This window comes from Capsicum annuum, chromosome 6 (assembly GCF_002878395.1).
Source record: "Capsicum annuum cultivar UCD-10X-F1 chromosome 6, UCD10Xv1.1, whole genome shotgun sequence".
In the NCBI taxonomy this organism is placed as follows: Eukaryota; Viridiplantae; Streptophyta; class Magnoliopsida; order Solanales; family Solanaceae; genus Capsicum; species Capsicum annuum.
Genome location: NC_061116.1, coordinates 201,528,272 through 201,554,075, shown reverse-complemented (window position 1 = coordinate 201,554,075; position 25,804 = coordinate 201,528,272). Strand labels below are relative to the sequence as shown.

At 37.1% G+C, this 25,804-nt stretch overlaps 1 long non-coding RNA gene across 1 annotated transcript; it reads left to right on the top strand.

The window, feature by feature from the left end:
* The first annotated feature begins 508 nt into the window (after positions 1–508).
* Positions 509–2,912, top strand: LOC107876126. The gene is made up of 2 exons (XR_001675981.2): positions 509–852; positions 2,098–2,912. It is a non-coding gene; the product is annotated as an uncharacterized LOC107876126 (long non-coding RNA).
* The last annotated feature ends 22,892 nt before the right edge of the window (positions 2,913–25,804 follow it).

Genomic DNA, 25,804 nt, shown 5'->3' with positions numbered 1-25,804 from the left:
AAATTTGTGGCTAAATAAATATTTTTCTTTAAATTAAAAAAATTGTGGTAATAGATGACTGTTAATAGATATAATTATTTGTCATGACAAAATGATATAGCTACAAATTGTTTTTGTTGTAAAATTTCATAGCTAATAATTACTATTTTAATTATAAATTAAAATTTATTCTTATAAAACTACTCCTTTTGTCTCATATTATTTGACATTTTTGTCAAAAAAATGGTCTCAAAATAATTAACATGTTTAAAAAAAATCAAAAGATACTTGGAATTGTTTTTTCAACTTTATCTTTAGTAATTTAATAAAAGTAATTAACTCAAATAGACAATATTGACAATATTGAATGTAAATTTAAGAATCACATTAATTAATTCACAATTCGTATAAATTTTATTTATGAATTGTGTAAAAGACAAATATATTAACTTGAGTTGAAGTGGTACCACATTAATAGAATTAATGTATAATCATGATAAATTAATTGCAGCAAATTTCTGTAGTTATAAGAAATGTATGTACTTGGTCTTTCCTTTAAATGCATTTTTTTTAGTTAAAGATTGGGGGCTCTATTTACTTTTCATAGCTAACAAAAGGCAAAACAAAAAAACAAAAAAATAATAGAATTGGAAAGCCGACTTAGCAGCTAGAATGGAGCCATCCATCATCGGAGCTCCGATCGACTTCCCCGAGAACAGATCCTTCTACTCCACCAGCTACATCGACCGATGATAAAGCCAGTCTCATTTCTTTTTTTATTCCAAGCTAACTATTACTTCCACTTTGAGTTCTGGATTTCTTCAATGGCGAGGAAACAACTCCAATTTGAGTAACCTCTACGATCTATCACCGGTAAGTATGTATATGTTCTTTAATTTTTTTATTTGTACAAAATGTTCATATCCGGTTAAATCGATTGAATACCCCACATTGTATTTGGACCATTGGTAGAAGGCGTTCAAGTTGGTGTCTTTTTTCCTGGGTCTCATGTTTTGCATGTACTCTTTTGTTTCACAAAGCTGTCATCCAAGCTTCACTGTAAAAATTGTTAATTCAGTCTTATCATACAGATACAGATAACAATTTTTAAGAGCTATATATAGAGACGTATCGAAGATTAATGTCAGTAGGCCGAGGGTGTGGTTTATTATACATTCGAGCTGAAAAACAGTGAACAACAGGTCCGAATCTGTTTTGTACTTTTTTAAAATCTTTTGCTTTGGAGTATTGTTGAACAATTGAGATTGATGAAAGATGGAAATTTCAAGAGAACCGACTCCTAGAGTGAACTAATTTGTTACATCAATTGAAGGTAAAAAAGATGACCCAAATCATTAAAGATCCAGGGGTTGGCCTGGTGGTAATTGGCTTGAGCTTTGGGGTGCTCCCTTTCAAGGTCTCAAGTTCAATACCCACTGGGTGCAAAGACAAACAATTTCTGAGGGCCATCGGACTGGGTGAAACCCTGAATTACCCGTGGTGCATTTGCGGGAAACTCCTTGCCGAGGGCCTGTGCACCCCCGGGATTAGTCGGGACTCGAAGAGTCTCGGACACCGGTGCAAGTCAAAAAAAAAAAAAGATCCAAATTAAAATCAATAGATACGTTTGCACGAATGGATCGCCATTTTCTTACATTGAATGCACTAGAGATTTTGAAGGAAATTCTGAGAATTCTGAAGTACAATCAATAAGTTTCATGACAAAAAATCTCTGTAATTTCTGTTATGATGATAGAGAAATATAACAATGAATTCTCAGAACATTCAGGGAGCAGTTCTGTACAAACCAAACACTCCAAGTATGTGTATTATTCCCTGTTCTTTAAAACATAACTAGTTAGTTGGAATACACTGGGTATGTCGTTGTTGTTGTAGACACTTGACTAAATTATATTCCAAGTGAGCACCTAATTGATGTACCCTAATAAAAAACTGTTATCATGTATTCAATCAAAAAAAATAAGTACTGTGGATATCTAAATGAAATTTACTAACAAGTTTTAGAGGATGTCGATGTATGCACCATAATTGAAATGATGAGTACTGGAGGTATGTGTATATAGTTCTGACTGATTATATTTCGATTTGTTAAATTAGTAGCAGAAGTAACCGTATTGAGCCGGGAACTGCGTGGGCTATAGAGATGAAAATGTAAAACAGTTTTTCAAGAAATAATTAAGCGAAGACGACAATGCTGGCGATCACTTAGAGATTCCCAGGACATTAGCGCACTATTTACAGAGTTTGATAATGCAACATTGCGTTAATCGTGGGTTTTAATGGAGTCGCTTGAGGACCATGAAGCGTGGTGGATGTGTTCTTGGGGTTTCTTTCGATATTCAGATTAGGTTTGTTTGAGATTCCTTTCTACATTGGAAGCTGGTTGGTTCTCTCGACATGCCCAAGATAGCTTTTGCCGAAGCTGAAGTTAGTGTCATCAACCAACCTGGATGTTGCTGTGGTGGGAACGAAGATGCTCTACTACTGAATCAAGTGTTCTGTTGAATTTTCGGATTCTTTTCCCAGCTGATTATCTTCACTTGAAGTTCTTGTTTGCTATCTTTCTTCACTTGGAATATACAGTGTGTAAAACCCAATTTTTAGCTGTGTTTGCCTTGATAGGATTACTGGTCGATTAGCTGCTTCTCTTATATTGTGGTATTTATTTGTTTGGAAGCTCACAGCAACACTTTTTAGCAATTCTGGTTGGGTTGTTGAAGCTGCCCGGGGCATAATTGAAGTGATCTGCTGCTGTCCAGAGCTGCATGCCATTTAGCATGCTATTGCTGAGCGAAAACATCAGGGGTCTCCTACTTGCAATAGGAATCTTTGATCTACATGTTTTCTTGCTATATTGTTTATTGTTTTAGAAGCTGAATATTAACTTCTCTAAAGGTGATGGTTATAGTTCATTATTATGGCTAATTTTGAGATGTTATCACTGTACAGGCACAATTGTGAGGATACTTGCTGTCTTCTGCTAGGTAGATTGCGCAGGAGTGATTAAATTTGCTGAAGATTTACTACAAGGAAATGTTGTCATCTTTGATGCCTTTGTTGACTTGCTCAAGAATTGTCATTCATCATTCATCTTACCTGAAGATTTACAACAACAACAACAAACCCAGTGTATTCCCACTTAGTGGGGTCTGGGGGGCTAAGATGTACGCAGTCCATACCTCTACCTCTGATGAAGTAGAAAGGCTGTTTCCGAAAGACCCCCGGCTCAAGTCACGAGATATCACACAAACACATAGTACAGCACAGAAGCAGATGACATAACATAGATACGGCACCCATAAGGAATATAAAACAGAGTAAAGCAGGAATGCAGGAATATAAAGCAGAGGAAAGCACACAGATTCGTAATAAACATGGAACACGGAACACGAAACACTGAATACGGAATCATAACAGGAATACACCCCCACCAATTGATTCCCTACACTAGCGACCCGAACTGGCCCTAATCCTCTGCCGTAATTCGCATCTTCCAGACCTTCCTATCTAGGGTCATGTCCTCGGTGAGCTGTAACTGTTCCATATCCCGCCTAATCACCTCACCCCAGTACTTCTTCGGTCTACCCCTTCCCCGTCTAAAACCATCCAACGCTAGCCTCTCACACCTACGGACCGGGGCATCCATGCCCCTCCTCTTCACGTGTCCGAACCATCTCAATCGTGCTTTCCGCATCTTACACTCCACTGAAGTCACACCAACCTTCTCCCGAATAGTCTCATTCCGAACTCTATCCCCTCGGGTCAGTCCACACATCCAGCGCAACATCCGCATTTCTGCCACCTTCATTTTTTGGATGTGGGAGTTCTTAACTGGCCAACACTCCGCTCCATACAGCAAGGCCGGACGGACTACCACCCTATAGAATTTGCCTTTAAGCTTGGGCGGCACCTTCTTATCACACAGCACCCCCGATGCGAGTTTCCACTTCATCCATCCCGCCCCAATACGGTGCGAGACATCCTCGTCAATCTCACCGTTACTCTGGATCACGGACCCGAGATACTTGAACTTATCCCTCTTCCCTACCTCCTGTGCTTCTAGCGTCACTCCTACCTCATTCTCCCGCCTCACGTCATTAAACTTACATTCCACATACTCTGTCTTGGTTCTGCTCACCCTGAACCCTTTAGACTCCAGAGTTTGCCTCCACAACTCTAATTTGTCATTCACACCCCCTCGAGTCTCATCTATCAGGACTACATCGTCTGCAAAAAGCATACACCACGGCACCTCCCCTTGGATACGCCGCGTCAACACATCCATTACTAACGCAAACAAAAAGGGACTAAGAGTAGATCCCTGATGCAATCCTGTCAGGACAGTGAAATGCTCTGAGTCTCCTCCCGCCGTCCTCACCTGGGTTTTCGCTCCCTCATACATATCCTTAATTACTCTGATATATGCCTGCGGTACTCCACTCACCTCCAAGCATCTCCAAAGCACTTTCTTGGGGACTTTGTCGTACGCCTTTTTCAGGTCGATGAACACCATGTGCAGATCCTTCTTCCTCTCCCTATACTGCTCCACCAACCTCCGTACCAGGTGGATTGCCTCCATCGTCGAGCGGCCGGGCATAAATCCGAACTGGTTTTCCGAAATAGACACTATCCATCTCAGCCTCACCTCGACCACTCTCTCCCATATCTTCATAGAGTGACTCAGTAACTTAATCCCCCTATAGTTATTGCAACACTGAATGTCCCCCTTATTCTTATAGAGGGGGATCATGGTACTCCACCTCCACGCCTCGGGCATCTTTGCCGTCCTGAAAATTTCATTGAACAATGCAGTCAACCACCTTACACCAGCCTCTCCAACGAACTTTCAAAACTCCACCGGTATCTCATCCGGCCCCGTCGCCCTACCCCTTCGCATCCTGCGGACTGCCTGTCTAACCTCGTCTACCTTAAAACGTCTACAATAGCTAAAATCCCGACACTCCCCTGAGTGCTCCAGTTCTCCTAACACAATAGCTCTGTCCCCCTCGTCATTCAAGAGCCTATGAAAGTACGACTGCCATCTCTTCTTTATGTGACCGTCCTCCACCAACACTCTACCGTCCTCCCCCTTAATGCACCTCACCTGATCGAGGTCACGACCCTTCCTCTCCCTAGCCTTAGCGAGTCGGAACAACTTTTTCTCCCCTCCTTTCCCCTGTAACCCTGCATACAAGCTCTCAAAAGCGGCCGTCTTAGCTGCCGTGACCGCTGACTTCGCCTCCTTCCTCGCTAGCTTGTACTCTTTCCTGTTTACCCGCTTCTCTTCTTCGTCCTTGCTTTCCACCAACTTAGCATACGCCTCTTTCTTGGTCTCCACTTTCTTCCCCACCTCTTCATTCCACCACCAATCCCCCCAAGGCCCCTACCTGAAGATTTACTACAAGGATATTTTGTCATCTTGATACTTGTGATTATTTGATCGTACATTGAGGTAATGTGTTATCTTTAACCAAATCTTCTACTCCTTTTGCATTTTCTCCGGGGCTGCTCCTCTTACTGGATCATCCACACCAAGTACACCATCACCCAATGGGGCATCAATATCTACTACTCGTGCAGGTACATATACGCAGATTTTAAATTTATATTTGTAGACACATACTTTTGTCCTTTCCCGAAAATATTTTAATCATTTTTATTTTATTTTATTTTTTTAATTTTTATTTTTATTTTATTCACCTTACCATACTTTTGTTTAATTGATAATTTCTCCCCCAAAAAAGAATTGAAAATAATTAAATCCATAGCATGTTTGTCACCTCACTATGCCACCTCAACACCTCACTTTCCATTTTTCATTGGATACATACAAAAGGCACACGCCCTACTCATTTTTTCACATGTCGCACTAACTTTTTCACATGTCACACACTTATTCCCACAAGCCACCAATTATATGCTTCCACATAGGATAATAATTAAAGAAAAAGAAAAATCAAATAAAAAATATAAAAGGAATATTCTAAAAGGGGAAAAGGGAGAGGCTCATTCTTTCATCATCATCTTCTCCACAATAACAACAATCACCAAATCATCTTCCTCACAAGAACAGAAAAAAATAAGGGAGAGAGAATCGCGCGAGATAAAAAAATCGAGAGAGAAAAAGGGTCTGAACAATGGGAATTCGACGTAAACAGTGTCGGTGAACAGTAACGGCGTGAACAGTGTCGGTGAACGGGTCATTATTTCTCATTGTCGAGTTGGATTGTTGGTGTGAAGGTTCGACTCGAGGTTTCCGACTGCGGACTCTCTTTATTCGAATAACATTGAGTTTAAAAGCTTCAAATTAAGGTTCAATTCTACTCTCTTTCTTTTTTTTATTTCATTGTTTATTATATTTGGTGTTGGATTGAATATTGCGTGTTATTTGATCCTTGTTGGTGATGAATGCGTGTTTATTTTGACCCGTAGTTGGTTTGCTTGATTATGGTTTGGTGAAATGGAATCTCGTTTGAGAATTGAAATTGGTTGTGTGGGGATGGAATTGAGAAATTGATAAAAAGTTGAATTTAGATTAACTTTGGTTTATTGTTGTTTTGTTTAATTCGTAATGAGCATGAATATTGTTGGAATGTGATAGAATTATGATATGTTGAAATGGATAGGCAAATGTCGGTCTGGGTAGGCAAAACTTAGGAGTGATGTGTTTATTAAATGTTTTGAATGTTTAATGTGCGTGTGAATGTTTGGTTTCTAGTTTATCGTGTTTAATTCAAATGTATTTATTTAGCTGGGGAATGCCTCGAGACACAATGTATTTATTCACCAAGGAATGCCTCGACGTACTATGTTGGCAGAAGACGTTCGTGAGGAAGGCCCGAGGCGTTGGGTAAAGCACGGGAGCGTAGTTAGTATTAGTGTAGGTTAGATAGGATTTATTTTTGCATTTTTCTATTTTGGACTGTATAAATTGGACTGGACACTATACTTTTGATTCTTTTTTGGTTTTGTTTGATTGTTTTACGTGTTTTGTGTGGTTTGTACATTCGTAGTGTCAAAATTAGTCGATCTGCTCCACCAAGCGACGTGGTTGAACCACGGGATTGAGGGGTGCCTAACACCTTTCCCTCGGTCAACAGAATTCCTTAGCCGGAATCTCTATTTGCTAACCAGTTTAAAGAGTCAAATTGTTTTGAAAAGGATTTTCCAATGGTGACTTGGCACACCAGATTATGTCAAGTGGCGACTTTGAGTTTTGAATGTAAAAGGTCCTTTTTGAAACAAATTATGTTTATTTTGTCACTTTAATAGTAAAAATTCTTTCGAACCTTAAATAATCTTTTTGGAGTTGTAAAAGGGGTGTGACAGCTTTAGCGACTCTGCTGGGAATTTTTTAGAATTCGAGCTTATTTGGGAGTTGTATCAGCTTAGTTTGGCACTATAGGTATATGCACATTTTATTTGTATTGTTTTGTATTATTGTAGTATCACTGTTGAGTCCTTACGTGCTCTTTGTTTACAGTTTTTATCTTATGTGTTACCGCTTTATATCTGGCATTATGTGCATAATCAGAGTCAGTCTTTCTGCAACAAGTCCGTAGTACACGTGTTGTACACGGCCTCTAGTTGAGTCACCCTTATTTTAAGGGGGAGCTGTCGGTGTTATGGAGTAGGTGGAAAGCAAAGCAGCCACTATCGATCATACGCTCCCCAAAAAGCTTTGTTAGTGAACCCCAACGTAGGTCAACCTTTAAGTTATGCTTATGTGCATCATATTGAAGACCTAGCAGGGCCCACTTGGTCTTTTCCAGGAGACTTGCCTCTAAAGCATCCCTACGTGCTAAATATTGCATCTTTGAAGGTAATGTGTTCATTTGACAGACTGATTTGGACAAAAGCACAAGTTAGAAGCAAATGTGTAGGAAGGAAATTGTTGAAAAAAAGAAGAAAAAAAAAAGAGTTGGTAGTTTCTAGGGTTCTTTATGGTTTTTGTTTTTCACAATTCAAAAAAAAAATGTCTTTTTTTTTTTTACTTTTTGCATTCATTTCTCAAAAAATCAAAAACGTTAAAAAAAAATTCCTTTTATTTCTTTAGTAAGCATTCACAATTTGAAAACTCCAAAAAAACAATTCTTTCAATAGGAGCTTTGTACATTTTTATTTAACGAAAATATCAAAAAGATTTTTTCTTTCATAGTTGTTGGTGTTAGTTTCTAATTAAAAACCAAAAAAAAAATTATTTTCATAGTCTGTCTTTAGTTGTGTCTCTCAATTCAGGGTTTAGTTTGTCATTTAATCCTTAATTGTCCAATCTGGATGAACTACGCACCCCTGATTCTCCTCTCTCGGCAGTGAGATATGTAGGCATCCTATTGTTGGTTCGGGAATCTTATTTGAAAAATTTAAAAAAAAAAAAAAAAAAATTTCTTCACTCTTTATTAGAGTAGGTGTTTCATATACATCTTTAAAAGAAAACTACAAAAAAAAAATTTCCTTTAATAGGTTCAAGTTTCATTTTCATATGAAATTCAAAATCGAAAATCCAAAAAAAAAATTCTTCGGTAATCATAGGTTTCATTTTGTATAGGGAGTTTAAACTTGAAAATGCCAAAAAAGAAAAAAAAATTCGTCAATTCTTTTGACAATTTGTTATTTTTTTTTCTTTTTAAAGTTTCAAGAAAAAGAAAAAGAAAGGAAAAAGAATTAATTGGCCATTGTGGCAACACTTCACGAACTACGCACACCTAATTCTCCTCTCTCGGGAGTGAGATACGTAGGCGCCCTTCTTGGGTTTGGTGACCTTTTCAAAAAAAAAAAAAGAGGTTTTGAAAAAAAAAAGTGTTGAATTCTAACCCATTTGTTATCTCTTGTTCAGTTACTTTAAGGTGGTTGGTTTGTGGCATTTTGGCTGGTCCTCCATATTGCACCAAGTCATAGAGAAGTTACGGCTAACAAAGATATCGAGTTTGTTGTCACTGATTAGATAGGGAGTTCGGGAAATGATAATTTAGGAATGCATCGAGTTTGGGCTAATGGGTTGCCACCTCTTCCATTTCCCGCTGATAATCTGGGACATCTTTCTAGCTTGCCTCCAGTGTCACATACACAGTTTCCTATTTTTGTTGACACACCACAATATGCATCAGAACCTGCTTTGGGGCAACACTATCCAAACACTTCTAATATTCATTTCCCCACTCCTCAACACAAAGCTACCACATACTCGACTCCACCTGTTGTTCATGCTTTTGCGGTGCCACCCCTGTCCGAAGCTCTTGCTTTTAATGTCAATCCAACTGTTGTGATTCCTCACTCTACGAGCGACCTTTTAATGAATATTTCTAGTGATCAGCATTATACTTCCGAGCCCATATTTAAGTCGGCTAGTCCATATGGCTACACTCATCATCCTGAATTTTCTTTTAATGCTGAAAAGCCTGTTATGAAAGAAGAACAAGAGGAAATAACCAAAAAATTGAGAAATTTGGAACTGGCTATGAAGAATCTCCAAGGAGTTGGGGGGTACAAAAGTGTTTCATATAAAGATCTGTGCATGTTTTTGGGTGTTCATCTCCCTCTTGATTTTAAAATGCCAAAGTTTGAGAAATATGACGGACACGGGGACCCAATGACACATTGAGGCGCTATTGTAACCAATTAAGGGGTGTTGGAGGGAAGGAAGAACTACTTATGGCTTATTTCGGGGAGAGTCTTTCAAGCTTAGCTTCGAAATGGTTTCTTGACCAAGATATCGACAAGTGGATTAGTTGGGATGACCTAGCTAATGAATTTGTGCAACAATTTCAATACAATGTGGAGTGGATCCCTGACGAAAAATCCCTAACCAGTATAAAGAAGAAGAATACTGAGAGTTTCAGAGAGTATGCGATCAGATGGCGTGAACAAGCTGCTAGGATGAGGCCGCCAATGAAAGAAAGCAAGATAGTGGAGGTGTTTATTCAAGCGCAAGATAAAACATATTTCAACATTTGTTACTTGCGTTAAGCAAGCCATTTATTAAGGTCCTTAAAATGGGGGAGATAATAGAAGAGGGATTAAGACTGGTTGCATTGTGAGTTTTGCAACATTGAAAGCGAATACTCAAGCAATTCAAAAGGGTTTAGGAAGTGTTGGGGAGAAAAAGAATGAGAAAGATGCATCTGCTATTGTAGTTGGACAGCAGGAAAGGTCAAGAAGACCACGTCGTCGTCACTCTCAGGCACAAGCTCAAGTTCATGCCCAAGCTTCACATAATCAATCCCAAAATCCATTATACCTGCTCCTCCCCCTCCATATCCAGTATATAATGCACAACCACATATTCAACCCCCATCTTACCCACAGTGGAACACACCAACTCCTCAGAGTTATCCTCTAACTCCACAAACATACCAAAACCCTTCTAAGCCTGATTTTTGATCCAAGTCAAACGATGAAATGAGTCAAAAGTCGAGAGATAGCTTCACACCAATTGGAGAGTCGTATGCCAGTTTATTTCAGAGATTGGTACAATAGGAAATGATCACTACTCTCCTTGGGTGCACTCTTAATTGACGTTCAAGAAACTTTGATCCTAATATACGATGTGCGTATCATTCTGATGCTCAGGGTCATAGTATTAAAGATTGTCGAGATTTGAGAAGAGAAATTGAAAAGATGATTCAAGATGGACCAATTATGGTGCAGAACGTTGACAATGAGGGAAGTTCTAGTCATGCTGATAGGCAAACCAATTGCTAAGTCGTCAGGCTGAGCAATTGAGAAGTCACCTATCTCCTTACTAGGAAGAGGTCTGGTAGTTTGTTTTGAATTCTTTTTTGTTTTCTGAATTATTTCAGGGTTGTAGTTCGGGATTTATTTTCTTTTGTCCCTTTGTCGTTTATGTTCAAACCCTTCTATCTTTTATTTCAACTAAATGAATTGTCTCTTTCCCTTTGTATTTAAATATATGTCGTTTGTTTGTTTTCTTTGTACAGTACATTTTATGTTGATTCTAGTGATATGGCATGCTAGCGGAATTTTCAACTAGATCTTAAAATCCAACTTAACCATGAAACATTGAATCAAAGGGCTAAAGTTAGGGAAAACATCTGAGAAAATAGGTGGAGTGCTGAGACATTTAGTGACAAGTTGAAACCTTCTTTGAAAATTAAGGCAATTACTTTGAGAATCACAAGAATAACTTGGTCATCAATTGAAAGACATGTCTCAATTTGGTCAATAGTGGCTGCATGAACAGAAAGAAAATCAACTCCACGAAAGCATGAGTCTTTAAATGGGAAGGATGTACAACAAATATAGAGTTGTATGTTTGACAAGTATAGAAAAAAGGTGACACACATTCTCGGGGCAAGTTAGTGTTGTAAAACATGTCATAAGTGATGTTGATCGTGAACTTTCACATTGCATGCTAGGTACTAACATTTTCAAGGATTGATATGACGAATGCATTTTATTCTGCTATCCAAACATTGTGTCATCCTTTGTTTACCCCATTTGAGCCTTAGTATTATTTTCTTTCATACCCCTCTTTTGGAATCAAGATAAAGCCAACAAAGCTCAAAAGAAAAGTATTGAGCAAAAGAATAGAGTTAGAAAGCTTCAAAAAAAAAATGTGTCCGAGAAGGAAGAAAAGAGTGTCACGAAAATTAGAGTCAGAAAAATCACAAAGAAAAAAAAAGTCAAAAGAAAAAAAGAACAAGTCAGAATCAAGCAAAAAAAAGAACAAGTGGCCAAAACTACGCGTGACCTGATTCTCCTCTTTTGGGGGTGAGATGCGTAGACTGCCCTACCCAGGGCTCGGTCCAACCAAATAAAATTTAGTATTGTCCAGTCAAAAGAAACTGGGGCATGAGTTGATCCTCATTGTTTGAGTTGATTCCAAAAGTTGTAAGTCCCACCCCACTTCAAGCGTCGTTTGATCCCCATGCCATCCTTTCTTTCGAACCCTGTCTAAAAGCCAAGTTACAACCAAAGAAAGACATTCAGATTAATCTTCGAGAATGCTCAGGCTAAGCATGCAATGGATGTGGATAACGCATTTTGGGAACTACTTGTCTTCCTCAGCATAAGAATTCAGGAGAGAAATGAAAATGAGAGAATCTTATCGGTGAAAACCCTCACGGGGACCGTAAGGCGATGGTAAGTTAAGAGAAATAAAAATGAGAGTTTTATTGGTGACAACCCTCACGGGAACCATAAAACGATGGTGAGCCGAGAGAAAAATGAGGCTTGTTGACAAAAACCCTTCAAGCCGCCACTAGCCGAATGAGGTCGTAAATGCAATTGACCTTAGGAAGTAACTCAGTTTTAAGGCTGTTAACTCAACAACAATTGATAGAAAGTTTGAATGAAAAGATCAAGCTGCTTAATCCAAAATGCATGGCATAATCATTAGAGTTGACTGTCATTTTTTCGATGAATTTGTCGTTTCTTTGTTTCAAACGGGGACATTCATTGTCTTTTCGTTCTTCTCTTTATTTTTGTTTATCTTTGAGTTTGTTATCCAAATAAAAATTGTCATTCTATTTTCTTTTCTTGTCTTTGAGTCAAGTCCGTGTCAAAACAAGTGAGAAAAGATTCCAAAACTAGCTACCAGCTTCATTAATTGCACAAAGTAAGACAAAAGCTAGCACATGAAAGAGACATGATTGTGAGCCAAAACGGGTATGTAGAAGTTTTGTCCACAGAGAAGTCTGGGAACTCATGAAATACCAAGGTTCGAAGGGGTCTATCTGAGAAGCATGGCAAAGCAGAGATGTTGTGTTTGTCTCAGTCACTCTTAATAATCTGAGTTTGGTCAATGAAGCAGCAAGTCAATGACACAGGCTAATGGTTGGAAGCAAGATTAAATGTGATGACAGTAAGAGCGTTTTCCACGAAAGCCACAAACCAGCCACTATGTTTTTAAACTCACAACCTTTCTTTGCATGAAATAGGAACACATGTTATCTTCAAATCAAGGATTTCAAAGCCTAAACATCAAGGCCCGTAATTTCTCACTTTTACAAATGCAGGAAGCAATTTTGCTGCACAGGTTTGATAGTTAAATCATGGTAAAAATTCATCATCTTATATCCCTTGGAGACGCACTTTCTTGTCCAGGGATTTCAGTTTTCATTTGCTGGATGATACACTTCTTAATTTGAACCTTCACTCTTAGAAGACGTACCTTTTAGTCGAGTCATTCCCTTTGTTTCCTATAAGATGTACCTTTTAGTCAAGTCATCTCCTTTGATTCCTATAAGACGAACCTTTTAGTCGAGTCATTCCCTTTTATTCCTATAAGACATACCTTTTAGTCGAGTCATTCCCTTTGTTTCCTATAAGACATACCTTTTAGTCAAGTCATCTCCTTTGATTCCTATAAGACGTACCTTTTAGTCGAGTCATTCCCTTTGACACCTAAAAGACGTACCTTTTAGTCGAGTCATCTCCCTTGATTCCTAGTAAGACGTACCTTTTAGTCGAGTCATATCCTTTGATTTCTATAAGACATACCTTTTAGTCGAGTCATTCTCCTCGACCCATAGAAGACGTAACTTTTAGTCGAGTCAATTCCTTTGATTCTTATCAGACGCGCCTTATAGTCGAGTCATTCTCCTTGATTTCTATGATGATGTGACTTTCGCAAAAATCCTTTGATGATAAACTGGGAAAAAATTAATTCTTGTGTTGGAACTTCACTTTCCTGGCATATGAAATCTCTTTATAATAATCTTTGTTTGGGATAATTTTCTTTCTAATTTTGATGTGATTTAAGGAGCCCGCCCGAAGCACAGGGCGAATAAATGAAAAGTCAAGCAGCAAGGTGAAGAAATTGAAAGTCAAGCAACAAGGTGAAGAAGTTGAAAGTCAAGTAACAAAGTGAAGAAAATCAAAGTCAACAGATCAAAAATAGCAAGTCAGGAGCCCGCCTAGAGAACAGGGTGATGAAATTGAAAACCAAACAATAAGTTGAAGAAATTTCAAATCAGGAACCCGCCTGAATAATAGGGTGGTGAAACTCAAGTCAAGAGTCCAACAGAAGCTGCGTAGATAGGATTTTGTAATTTCATTTATGTTTTTAACTTGTAATTTTTATTTTTGATGTAATAACAGAGCCGCGGACCGGAACCTCGATAGGACCTCACTTGACTCTCCAACTCGGCATAGTCCATCTCCTTCCAATCCTTTGAGATAACTGTCACTCGATTCCCTCATAACTTGGATAGGTAGGATGTCCTAAGTCAAGACCTGGTTTCCCTCCTTCCTCGTGCTCCATGCTTTTGAATAAAGGTCAGGACGAAATTCTGTCTTGTTGTCTACTGCTTTGTATGAAAACACCATGTGTTTACATCCAAAGGGGGCATGATGTAGACACGTAATTTTGTCCTTTTTTAAAAATATTTTAATTTTTATTTTATTTTATTTTTTAAAATTTTTATTTTTATTTTATTCACCTTACCATACTTTTGTTTAATTGATAATTTCTCCCAAAAAAAAGAATTAAAAATAATTAAATACATAGCATCTTTATCACCTCACTATGCCACCTCAACACCTTACTTTTCATTTTTCATTGGATACATGCAAAAAGCACACGCCCTACTCATTTTTCCACACGTCACCCTCATCTTTCCACATGCCACACTAACTTTTCCACATGCCACACACTTATTTCCCCAAGCCACCAATTATATGCTTCCACATAGGATAATAAATAAGGAAAAAGAAAAAACAAATAAAAAATATGAAAGAAAATTTCTAAAAAGGGAAAAGGGAGAGGTTCATTCTTTCATCATCATCTTCTCCATAATAACAATAATCACCAAATCATCTTCCTCACAAGAACAAAAAAAAAATCAAGGAAGAGAAAGAGAGAATTGTGCGAGAGAAAAAAAAATCGAGAGAGAAAACGGGTCTAGACAATGGGAATTCGACGTAAACAATGCTGGTGAACAGTAATAGCGTGAACAGTAACAACATGAACAGTAACGAAGTAAACAGTAATGGTGTGAACAGTGTCGGTGAAAAGTGATGGTGAACGGGTCATTATTTCTCATTGTCGAGTTGGATTGTTGGTTTTAAGGTTCGGCTCGAGGTTTTTGGGTGCGGACTCTCTTTATTTGAATAACATTGAGTTTGAAAACTTCAAATTGAGGTACAATTCTACTGTCTTTCTCTTTTTATTTCATTTTTTATTATATTTGGTGTTGGATTGAATATTGCATATTATTTGGTCCTTGTTGGTGATGAATGCTGTCACGACCCGAACCGGGGCCCTAGCCGTGATGAGCATTCCCGAACCCGAAGACCCGGAACGCTCTCTGTCTATCTGGTAATCATGCACATAATTCATATGATTAAAGTAATACGGAATAAACACAATAATATGGAAACATGGTCAACAATTTAAAACAGTTAAAGGCCTGAAAACATGCCCAACAATATTTAATAAACATCTGCAACCGTCTAAGAAATCTCTACTGACATACTATCTGAATAACTGGGACAAGGCCCCCAGCAAACCAAAAGCCATACTGAAATAAATACCTAAATGACTAGGCTTTCCGAAGCAAAGAAGGCTCACTCACCAACTGAACTCTGAGACAACCCTGTCTGTAGACTTTTCTGAGGATCTGGACCCCTAGATTATGCCTCAGTACCTGGGAGGAAGGGGGGTCAGCACAATTGTACTGGCACGCGAAGCAATCCAAAATAGAGTAATTGAACATATATATATATATATATATAATACATGAGAGCAAATGTTCATTAAACATTATGCATAAAACAGTTTCTGAAAAAAAACACATGGGCACCTTCTGAAAACATATAACCTGTCTATAAATCTCAAACTCTAATCTGTGTATTACTTCTGAGTTAGGTGGTATCCCTTACAAGTCTGATATTCCACGGGCAATATGGAATTCACCATTGACTCAGTGAGGAAGCCTCCAACCCGAGTATGCCGCAAGGGTTAGAGTTCCTGAATCTGATACGCCACACGACACTTAAGTCAGCGTATAATAATATACCCGGGTCGGCAAACCACGGTTTTAGGCAACGAGTTGCTTGAACTCAAGCCCTCTTCAAGGAACCACCTAACATCTCTGTATGCCCATTTTTAACCTTTTCTATACATGCAATATTCTGAATGTCTAAAATTATGATAGTCTAAAATATCTATTAGTCTGAGTCTGATATGGCATTGTTCTGAATTGGTATCGCCATACCAAGACTTGCAAGTCAAGATTTCTGAGCCATAATACATTAAGCTAAATCTTTCATTTAAAGCATAATTTAGACCACCAAAAACATGCAACTGATATAGAAGATTTCGTGTTTCGAAACTCAAGTCAAAATTATGCAAAAACTTCATCAACATATGGTGGTCTAGTGCCTTTAGCAAATCCATGCACTCTTTCATTACATGCATTATGAACATTAAACATTCATGCTAGATTACCTTTTCAGTGATTTTAAACCACCTTTAAATCATAACAAGAGTTCAATCATTTCATATAGTGCTTTTCAAGGATGCATTGCAAAACAATTCATATGCTATGAAAAATTTGAAAAATTCATAATAAGAGGGAATTCACCGAAAATCATGCTCTCAACAAAAATTCATTCTTAAATACATGGTTTCATACATTCATATTGTCAAATCACTTTGGGGAAGGTCAAAAGACCAAAACAATGATGTTAAAACATTTAATACATGAATATATACATAGATTCAAAAACCCCATTCTAAAACATGATTTTTCTATGCCCATGAGAATTTAGTAAGACCCCGCGTACCTCTATTTCAGAAAATAATGGGTGCTTCTTGAAGCCTGTGGATTGGAGATTCCGAATCTCTAATCAACTTTGAAAACCCACGGTTAAATCTTGATTTATTTGGGTTTTTAGTTTGAAACCCTTGGGAGTGTTCTTGAGAATTTTTAGATGAATATGGATGTATTTTGGAGAATTGGGGACTAAATTTCGTGTTTATGGCTAAATAAAGGTGGGAAAAGGACCATTTTGCCCCAAAAACGGAGTGTTTATGTCACTTGAAACCATAAGATATGAGCCACATATGATATCGCCTATATTTACATAGGCGCCACATATGTTATTGCATATGCTTTCCAGTGGCCATGTGTGATTGGTTAGGCAACGCATACTACTTTGAAAGGCCATAACTTCTTGCTCGGGTGTCGGATTTTAGCAAAATTGGTATCGTTGGAAAGTTAACTCGAAGACTTATCATTTGACACATAGTAGGGTCTCTAATTCGACATATAGATAGAGTTATGGTCAATGGAAGCTGACACAAATTACAACGTCCACTAAAACTTAATCGATCGAAATAGTTTCAACTCGTCCTTGAGTTGAAGGACCTCTATTGTCTAAATTCATGCTCAAATGGATTCACATACTACATAAACATGCCAAATTGGCATAGGATTTAAGGCTCTGGGATTATCAACGCATCAGAGTCATGGTTTTCATTCTAGCCCGAAATGCGGGGTGTTACATTATCTCCCCCTTGGGATCATTCATCCCCGAATGATGAATAGAATGTCAAAGTCTTAAGGGTATGGGATAACGCGGACATGATATGTTCCCTAAGAAAGAATACACTGATCGGAAACATGACTATAATATTAGAACTATTGATGTTTTAAATGCTTATGCCGGATATGCATATCTGAGGCATGGAATACACAACTGAAGCTACTCATAGGCTGAATTCTCATAATGAATCATGCATATCTGATGCATTGATCTGTGACCGATTTGTTCCCATGAATGCAGGACTGAATACACTGATAAGCTGAACTTTTCTATTGAACATGCATTTCTAATACATACATATCTAACTGAACTAACGTATGAACGTATGGCTATATACGCAATAATAACTGATGCGATTCTTGTAATAAGAATCTATGCATTCAACTGAATGGGGTATCTCCCCCTTGGTACCCGATGTCCCTCTATGAATGCTTAATTTACTAAGATACTCAGAAAACTGAGGCGATGCACAGGGCACCTATGAATTGAATCATAACTGAACATCTGGAATCTGAAATGGCTATACTCATAAATACTGGTATACTCTATCTTGGAATAGTAGCATGTCTGAGATTTCAAGTAGCATGAATAAGTGCAAAGACAAGAAAACAAGTTATGCGAATCTAACTGCTAAACTGACTTATTGGCCATATAGACTGAATTATACTACACCCTCATACTTAACTGGAGTATCCCTTCATCACAATTCTCTAAAGAAATTCTAATAGTAATAGGGATCCATGAATCTTGGGTATGGATTACACAAGACATCCAACTGAGGAATCACCACATTGACACTACTCTGCAGTCTGGAACATAGGCATATAACTCCTGAATTAGGATAGAATTACCAGGCCTTTGGCATTACAACTTCTTACTTTCAAGCTTAGCACACTTCGTAAATATCATTTAACTATACTATTCTCCTTAAATATCATATTCATTCAACTCAGCTTAAAATTCTCATATGAGCATTGACAAATCTTTCTACTAATGTCGAAAATAACTTAATCCCTTCGCCGTGATCAATCCTAACTCTATGTCACAAAAATACAACATGCCAAACCACGCTATTATTCTAAACCATATGATGCAATCTTCTATATCTCCTTTAAAGATCACATCCTAAGTATAACATGTCTTACCACTTCAATGACTACTCTGAACTCTTACTATGAAGTCGCTAGCGCATATAGCGTTCCTTTACAACAATCTCAACATGTCATTCAAGCCTATATTTATAACCACATATGAACTTCAAAGCAAACACTCATAAAGGCATACTTCACATATTCTCTAAACCACTATCAATATCACTCCCACGAGCTACCCCAAGAATATACACATACAAAATTCCACTAAACATCATATAAATAAAAACTTGGCCCCAAATCTTACTTCATACTTATGCCCTTATCTAAACAAGCATACTATGATCTTTCATCAACAAGGTATAATTACTCACCACCACTATCATCGCATAAGGAGGAGTCACAAGAAAGGTTAGAACATAAGATCTGGAGGTATGGAATGATACTATATGAAGCTTGACACTCATCTGAGGCCTGAGGAATAGAAAAACAACAATAGGGACTCACCAAAGCGCTCTAAATTTAGGGTATTCATGGATATAAGCTGAATCTCGCCAATTATTTGGCATAAAACATGAGTTATGGAAACGGAGCACATTATTAAAGCGTGAGTACATGACTCTCTATCATATGTATGAACGTGAACTGATCATGGAACTAAATCATAAAGCATAAGTAGGTATTAGGATCACTGAGAAATACTGATATAGGAATGGGTTGAGATTCATCCTTACTTTTTGATATCCTATATCATCATGACATCACTACAAGAATCTGAGAGTCTTACTTGGTTATTCGTTTAGTCATCTCCCCCTTAGCTTCAAGCCATCATCTTAAGTTTTTGGGAGATACCTTACTAGACTTTAAACTTAACTGCACTCACTGAACTCTGGGTTCTAAAATATGACAATACACAAAATTAATAAAACTTAACCCGAAAGACCACATATGAGAGTGGAACGCCCACTGCTAATACTACCTCCTGAGGCACATTCTATCATTCTGTAACCCCAATAGTCATCATCTATTACTCGAACACTTACTAACTTCGAATCTTCATGTGTATCCCCAAAGTTGAAGTGCACACCCTCTAGTGCCTCTACTCTTATTTCTATTAGCACGACTTTCAATGACTCGAGCTTAGATTATAACACCTAGCATGGGTATCACTAAGTCTTCAATGAGCCACTCTATTTCTATCGTAGTCTACCAACATAGCAACTTCAAACTTATTTTCCTCTACCATAAGAATCAAGTTCATATCAAAAGGCTCAACGCTATCAATCAAACGTCCTTAACTTGGCTATTTAGAACACCATATACCATCTATCTTGGTTTTTCCCACCTAGCAACGTAACGGTACCAGTAGCCACACACAATATGTAATAGCCTTAGAAAAATACTACAGCTTCATCCCACCTTGGGCATACTTCTACATCACATATACAACGTCATACTTCATTACGAATCAAATAAACTTAGGCACTTGCATACAATGTTCAAGCTTATAGATCACTTCCATATAACTAGTATCATTAACCAAAAAATCATCACATCCACCTCCATGGCCATCAATTGTTTCAAACTTAATGTCTAGTGCTAAACATGATTTACAACCAACCTTACACATAATCCTCACTTAGAAACTATGAAATAAACATCAAGAAACACTAGTACACTAGAAATTCATAACCACAATAATCGATCATGACCTTACGGTTTTCCTTGTCATAATCCATTAGCACGTACTATTTCAACACATCAAGCTTACAAATCTAATCCCACGAAACATGTATCATCAATATCTTACCACTATTCACCACCACACTATTTAAATTCAAGCCTATAGTCTAGCATCAATCATTTACAACCAATGAAGAGTGTAACATAATATAAATATACTAATCCTTCAAATTGGGATATTCTACCCAAATACTTCAAAAATATACTACATACTTTCTCACAAGTAGTAATAGTTTACAACTACCAATGAGAAGAAGGTTAAGGGGTAAGGTCACATAATAGACATGATCAACCTTAAGCTTATATTATAACCATACAATCTTATCTACTTATACGGCTTTCTCACATCACACTTACTTACCCCAATGGGCATTTAGACTACCTTCAGATACCCCATATGCCAATGAATCTATACTTACAACCTACTGGCTAATCTATCCATTTTCATTCATAGCCTATAAGGGGTTTCTATAACCACCTTAAGTATCCACTCTGGGCTCTTTCTCTATTTTGAAAGGAAGAAAACAAATAATATTCTGAGTCAACACTTCCTCCACAAATTACCATACAATTCATAAATGGTACCACCATGAAAGGGTAAATCATTCTCAATCAACGGTTATTCAACTATAAATATTTAATCACAAAAGTCACCCTCACTCTGACCTCTAACCTTATGACTTCATATCACAAACTTCTTGGTCTAATTTTAGTACCAATAGGTTATAACACCGACACTGTAACTTATACTACTACTCGAGTGGAAATACAGTTCCAACAAACACAAGAATAACAAAATGAATAGCAAGTTGCTAGTGAATCGAAATAGGCCTCACACGGCTTCACTAGACTTTTGTTTTCAACTACACCATGATATCAAGATTACAAGAGATAGAAGCTTGATACACAATATTCAATGACTCAAGAATACACATCTTACTCTTGTCTTAACTGAACGCCTAATAAGAATGAGGACACAGTTTTACACTAGGGAACTCCTCTCCCGTTCTTTGTGGGACTTCTAAAATTTTTGCTAGATAACTGGAGAATATCTAGAAACACCAGAGTGAGGAAGAAATTAGGATAACTTTTCTTTTCATATGGGTGACACCATAGCACAAATTAGAGTATGAAAGAGGAACATTTTGACTCTATAGCATGAACTAGAACATGAAGAAAGAGAGACATTCCTAAACGCCTTATAGACTCCTGCTTGTAAGTGTGGCGCGCTACATACCCATAAATAAGACTCTACTCGACACAATTTTACAGACACCCTGGGACTATGAATCGTGCTTTGATACCAAGTTTGTCACGACCCGAACTGGGGCCCTGGCCGTGACGAGCATTCTCGAACTCGAAGGCCTGGAACGCCCTCTGTCTATCTGGTAATCATGCACATAATTCATATGATCAAAGTAATACGAAATAGACACAATAATATGGAAACATGGTCAATAATTTAAAATAGTTAAAGGCCTAAAAACATGACCAACAATATTTAATAAACATCTACAACCGTCTGCGAAATGTCTACTGACATACTACCAGAATAACTGGGACAACGCCCCCAACAGATCAAAAGCCATACTAAAATAAATACCTAAATGACTAGGCCTTCCGAAGAAAAGAAGGCTCACCAACTGAACTCTGAGACAACCTTGTCTGTAGACTCTACTGAGGATCTGGACCCCTAGACTGCGCCTCAGTACCTGGGAGAAAGGGGGTCAGCACAATTGTACTGGCACACGAAGCAATCCAAAATAGAGTAATTGAACATATATATATATATAATAAGTGAGAGAAAATGTTCATTAAACATTATGCATAAATAGTTTCTGAAAAAACACATGGGCACCTTCTGAAAACATATAACCTGTCTGTAAATCTCAAACTCTGATCTGTGTATTACTTTTGAGTTAGGTGGTATCCCTTATTAGTCTGATATTCCACGAACGATATGAAATCCGCCATTGACTCGGGGGGTAAGCCTCCAACTTGAGTATGCCGCAAGGGTTAGAGTTCCTGAATCTAATACACCACACGACTCTTAAGTCAGCGTATAATAATATACCCGAGTCGACAAACCACGGTTTTAGGCAATGAGTTGCTTGAACTCAAGCCCTATTTAGGAAACCACCTAACATCTCTGTATGCCCATTTTTAACCTTTTCTATACATGCAACATTCTGAATATCTAAAATTATGATAGTCTGAAATGTCTATTAGTCTGAGTCTGATATGGCATTGGTCTGAATTGGTATCGTCATACCAAGACTTGCAAGTCATGATTTCTGAGCCATAATACATTAAGCTAAATCTTTCATTTAAAGCATAATTTAGACCACCAAAAACATGCAACTGATATAGAAGATTTCGTGTTTCGAAACTCAAGTCAAAATTATGCAAAAACTTCATCAACATATGGTGGTCTAGTGCCTTTAGCAAATCCATGCACTCTTTCATTACATGCATTATGAACATTAAACATTCATGCTAGATTCCATCTTTAGTGATTTAAAATCATCTTTAAATCATAACAAGAGTTCAATCATTTCATATAGTGCTTTTCAAGGATGCATTGCAAAACAATTCATATGCTATGAAAAATCTGAAAAATTCATAATAAGAGGGAATTCACCAAAAATCATGCTCTCAACAAGAATTCATTCTTAAATACATGGTTTCATACATTCATATTCTCAAATCACTTTGGGGAAGGTTAAAAGACCAAAACAATGATGTTAAAACATTTAATACATGAATATATACATAGATTCAAAAACCCCATTCTAAAACATGATTTTTCTATGCCCATAAGAATTTAGTAAAACCCCGCGTACCTCTATTTCAGAAAATAATGGGTGCTTCTTGAAGCCTGTGGATTGGAGATTTCGAATCTCTAATCAACTTTGAAAACCCACGGTTAAATATTGATTTATTTGGGTTTTTAGTTTGAAACCCTTGGGAGTGTTCTTGAGATTTTTTAGATGAATGTGGATGTATTTTGGAGAATTGGGGACTGAATTTCATGTTTATGGCTAAATAAGGGTGGGAAAAGGACCATTTTGCCCCAAAACGGAGTGTTTATGTCACTTGAAACCATAAGATATGAACCGCATATGATATCACCTATATTGACATAGGAGCCACATATGCTATCGCATATGCTTTCCAGTGACCATGTGTGATTGGTTAGGCGACGCATACTACTTTGAAAGGCCATAACTTCTTGCTCGGGTGTTGGATTTTAGCAAAATTGGTATTGTTGAAAAGTTAACTCGAAGACCTATCATTTGACACATAGTAGGCTCTCTAATTCGATATATACAGAGAGTTATGGTCGATGGAAATTGACATAAATTACAACGTCCACTAAAACTTAATCGATCAAAATAGTTTCAACTCGTCCTTGAGTTGAAGGACCTCTATGTTCTAAATTCATGCTCAAATGGATTCACATACTACAAAAATGTGACAAATTGGCATGGGATTTAAGGCTCTGGTATTATCAACGCATCAGAGTCATGGTTTTTATTCTAGTCCGAAATGCGGGGTGTTACAAATGTGTGTTTATTTTGAATCGTGGTTGGTTTACTTGATTATGGTTTGGTGAAATAGTATCTCGTTTGAGAATTGAAATTGGTTGTTTGGGGATAGAATTGAGAAATTGATAAAAAGTTGAATTTAGATTAACTTTGGTTTATTGTTGTTTTGTTTAATTCATAATAAGCATGAATATTGTTGGAATGTGATAGAATTATGATATGTTTAAATGGATAGGCAAATGTCGGTTTGGGTAGGCAAAACTTAGGATTGATGTGTTTATTAAATGTTTTGAATGTTTAATGTGCGTGTGAATGTTTGGTTTCTAGTTTATCGTGTTTAATTCAAATGAATTTATTTAGCCGTGGAATGCCCCAAGACACAATGTATTTATTCACCGGGGAATGCCCCGATGTACTATGTTGGTGGAAGACGTTCGTAAGGAAGGCTTGAGGAATCGGGTAAAGCACGAGAGTGTAGTTAGTATTAGTGTAGGTTAGATAGGATTTATTTTTGCATTTTTTTATTTTGGACTGTATAAATTGGACTAGACACTGTACTTTTGATTCATTTTTTTTTGTTTTGTTTGTTTGATTGTTTTACGTGGTTTGTACATTCGTAGTGTCAAAATTAGCCGATCCGCTCCACCAAGCGATCGTGGTCGAACCACGGGATCGAGGGGTGCCTAACACCTTTCCCTCGGTCAACAGAATTTCTTAGCCGGAATCTCTGTTCGTAAACCAGTTTAAAGAGTCAAATAGTTTTGAAAAGGATTTTCCAATGGTGACTTGACACACCAGATTATGCCAAGTGACGACTCTGAGTTTTGAATGTAAAAGGTCCTTTTCGAAACAAATTATCTTCATTTTGTCACTTTAATAATAAAAACGGTTTCAAACCTTAAATAATCTTTTTCAAGTTGTAAAAGGGGTGTGACAATATTTGATAGGTTCAACTTTTAATTTCCTTTTCAATTAGCTTGTTGTACTTTTAAAATGATGGAATTCAAAATTTCATGTTAAAATTTTAATAATCTCTGTTTCAATTGGCATCTTTCAGATTTTAACATTCAAACAAGTGTTTTTTTAATTCTCTCAACTTTGGTTGTAACAATATCTCAATTTATAATGTACTTTTATTTAGACATGAAGTTTAAGAAATATGAGTCCTTTATCTTCTAACATTCATCATTTTTTCAGCAAAGAAGAAGCTTTATAAGTGAGTTCTCTGTTCTTTTGTTTCTCTTTTATTTAGTACTTTTCGTCTCTGATTTTTCATTTATTACCTGAAGGTACACGCTTTGGCTTAGATGTATGTTTCAACCTTAATTACCAGCTGGAACCTGAGCTTGTATTTATGCATTGAAGCATCCCTGGTACTTGTGCTGAACTCTTCTAATTTCTTCATTCATTTTAGTATTGATGAGGTGCTTTGTGATAGTAGCAATTTCTTTTAAGGTACGCAAGGTAGATAATAATATTCCAACTTAATTCAATTAATATTATCAATTCAACACTAATGAATACTAATTTATATTCAATCTGAATAACCCAATATACTATTTCCTGTAGTTATACTACTGTATACTAGTTTTCCTGAATTTGTACACACTGATTTGATGCACCCCCTATGAGATAGTGTATAATTGCTTTCCATCTGTTTTGTTGTATCTTTTATGTATTTCCAACTGCTTCATAAATTGTATGTGCATATTCTGATTGTTGCATTTCCCTCACTGTTGATAGCCAGTTTATCCATGGTAAAGAATTGATAAAATTATTTTATAAAAGCAGATAAAAAATTACAGTTGGGAGAATAGTTGAATATGATAAAGATCATCTATCAAAAACTAGTGAAATTGTTAACTTTAGTTGACTTATATGAAAATAAGACTTTCAAAATATTTACAATAA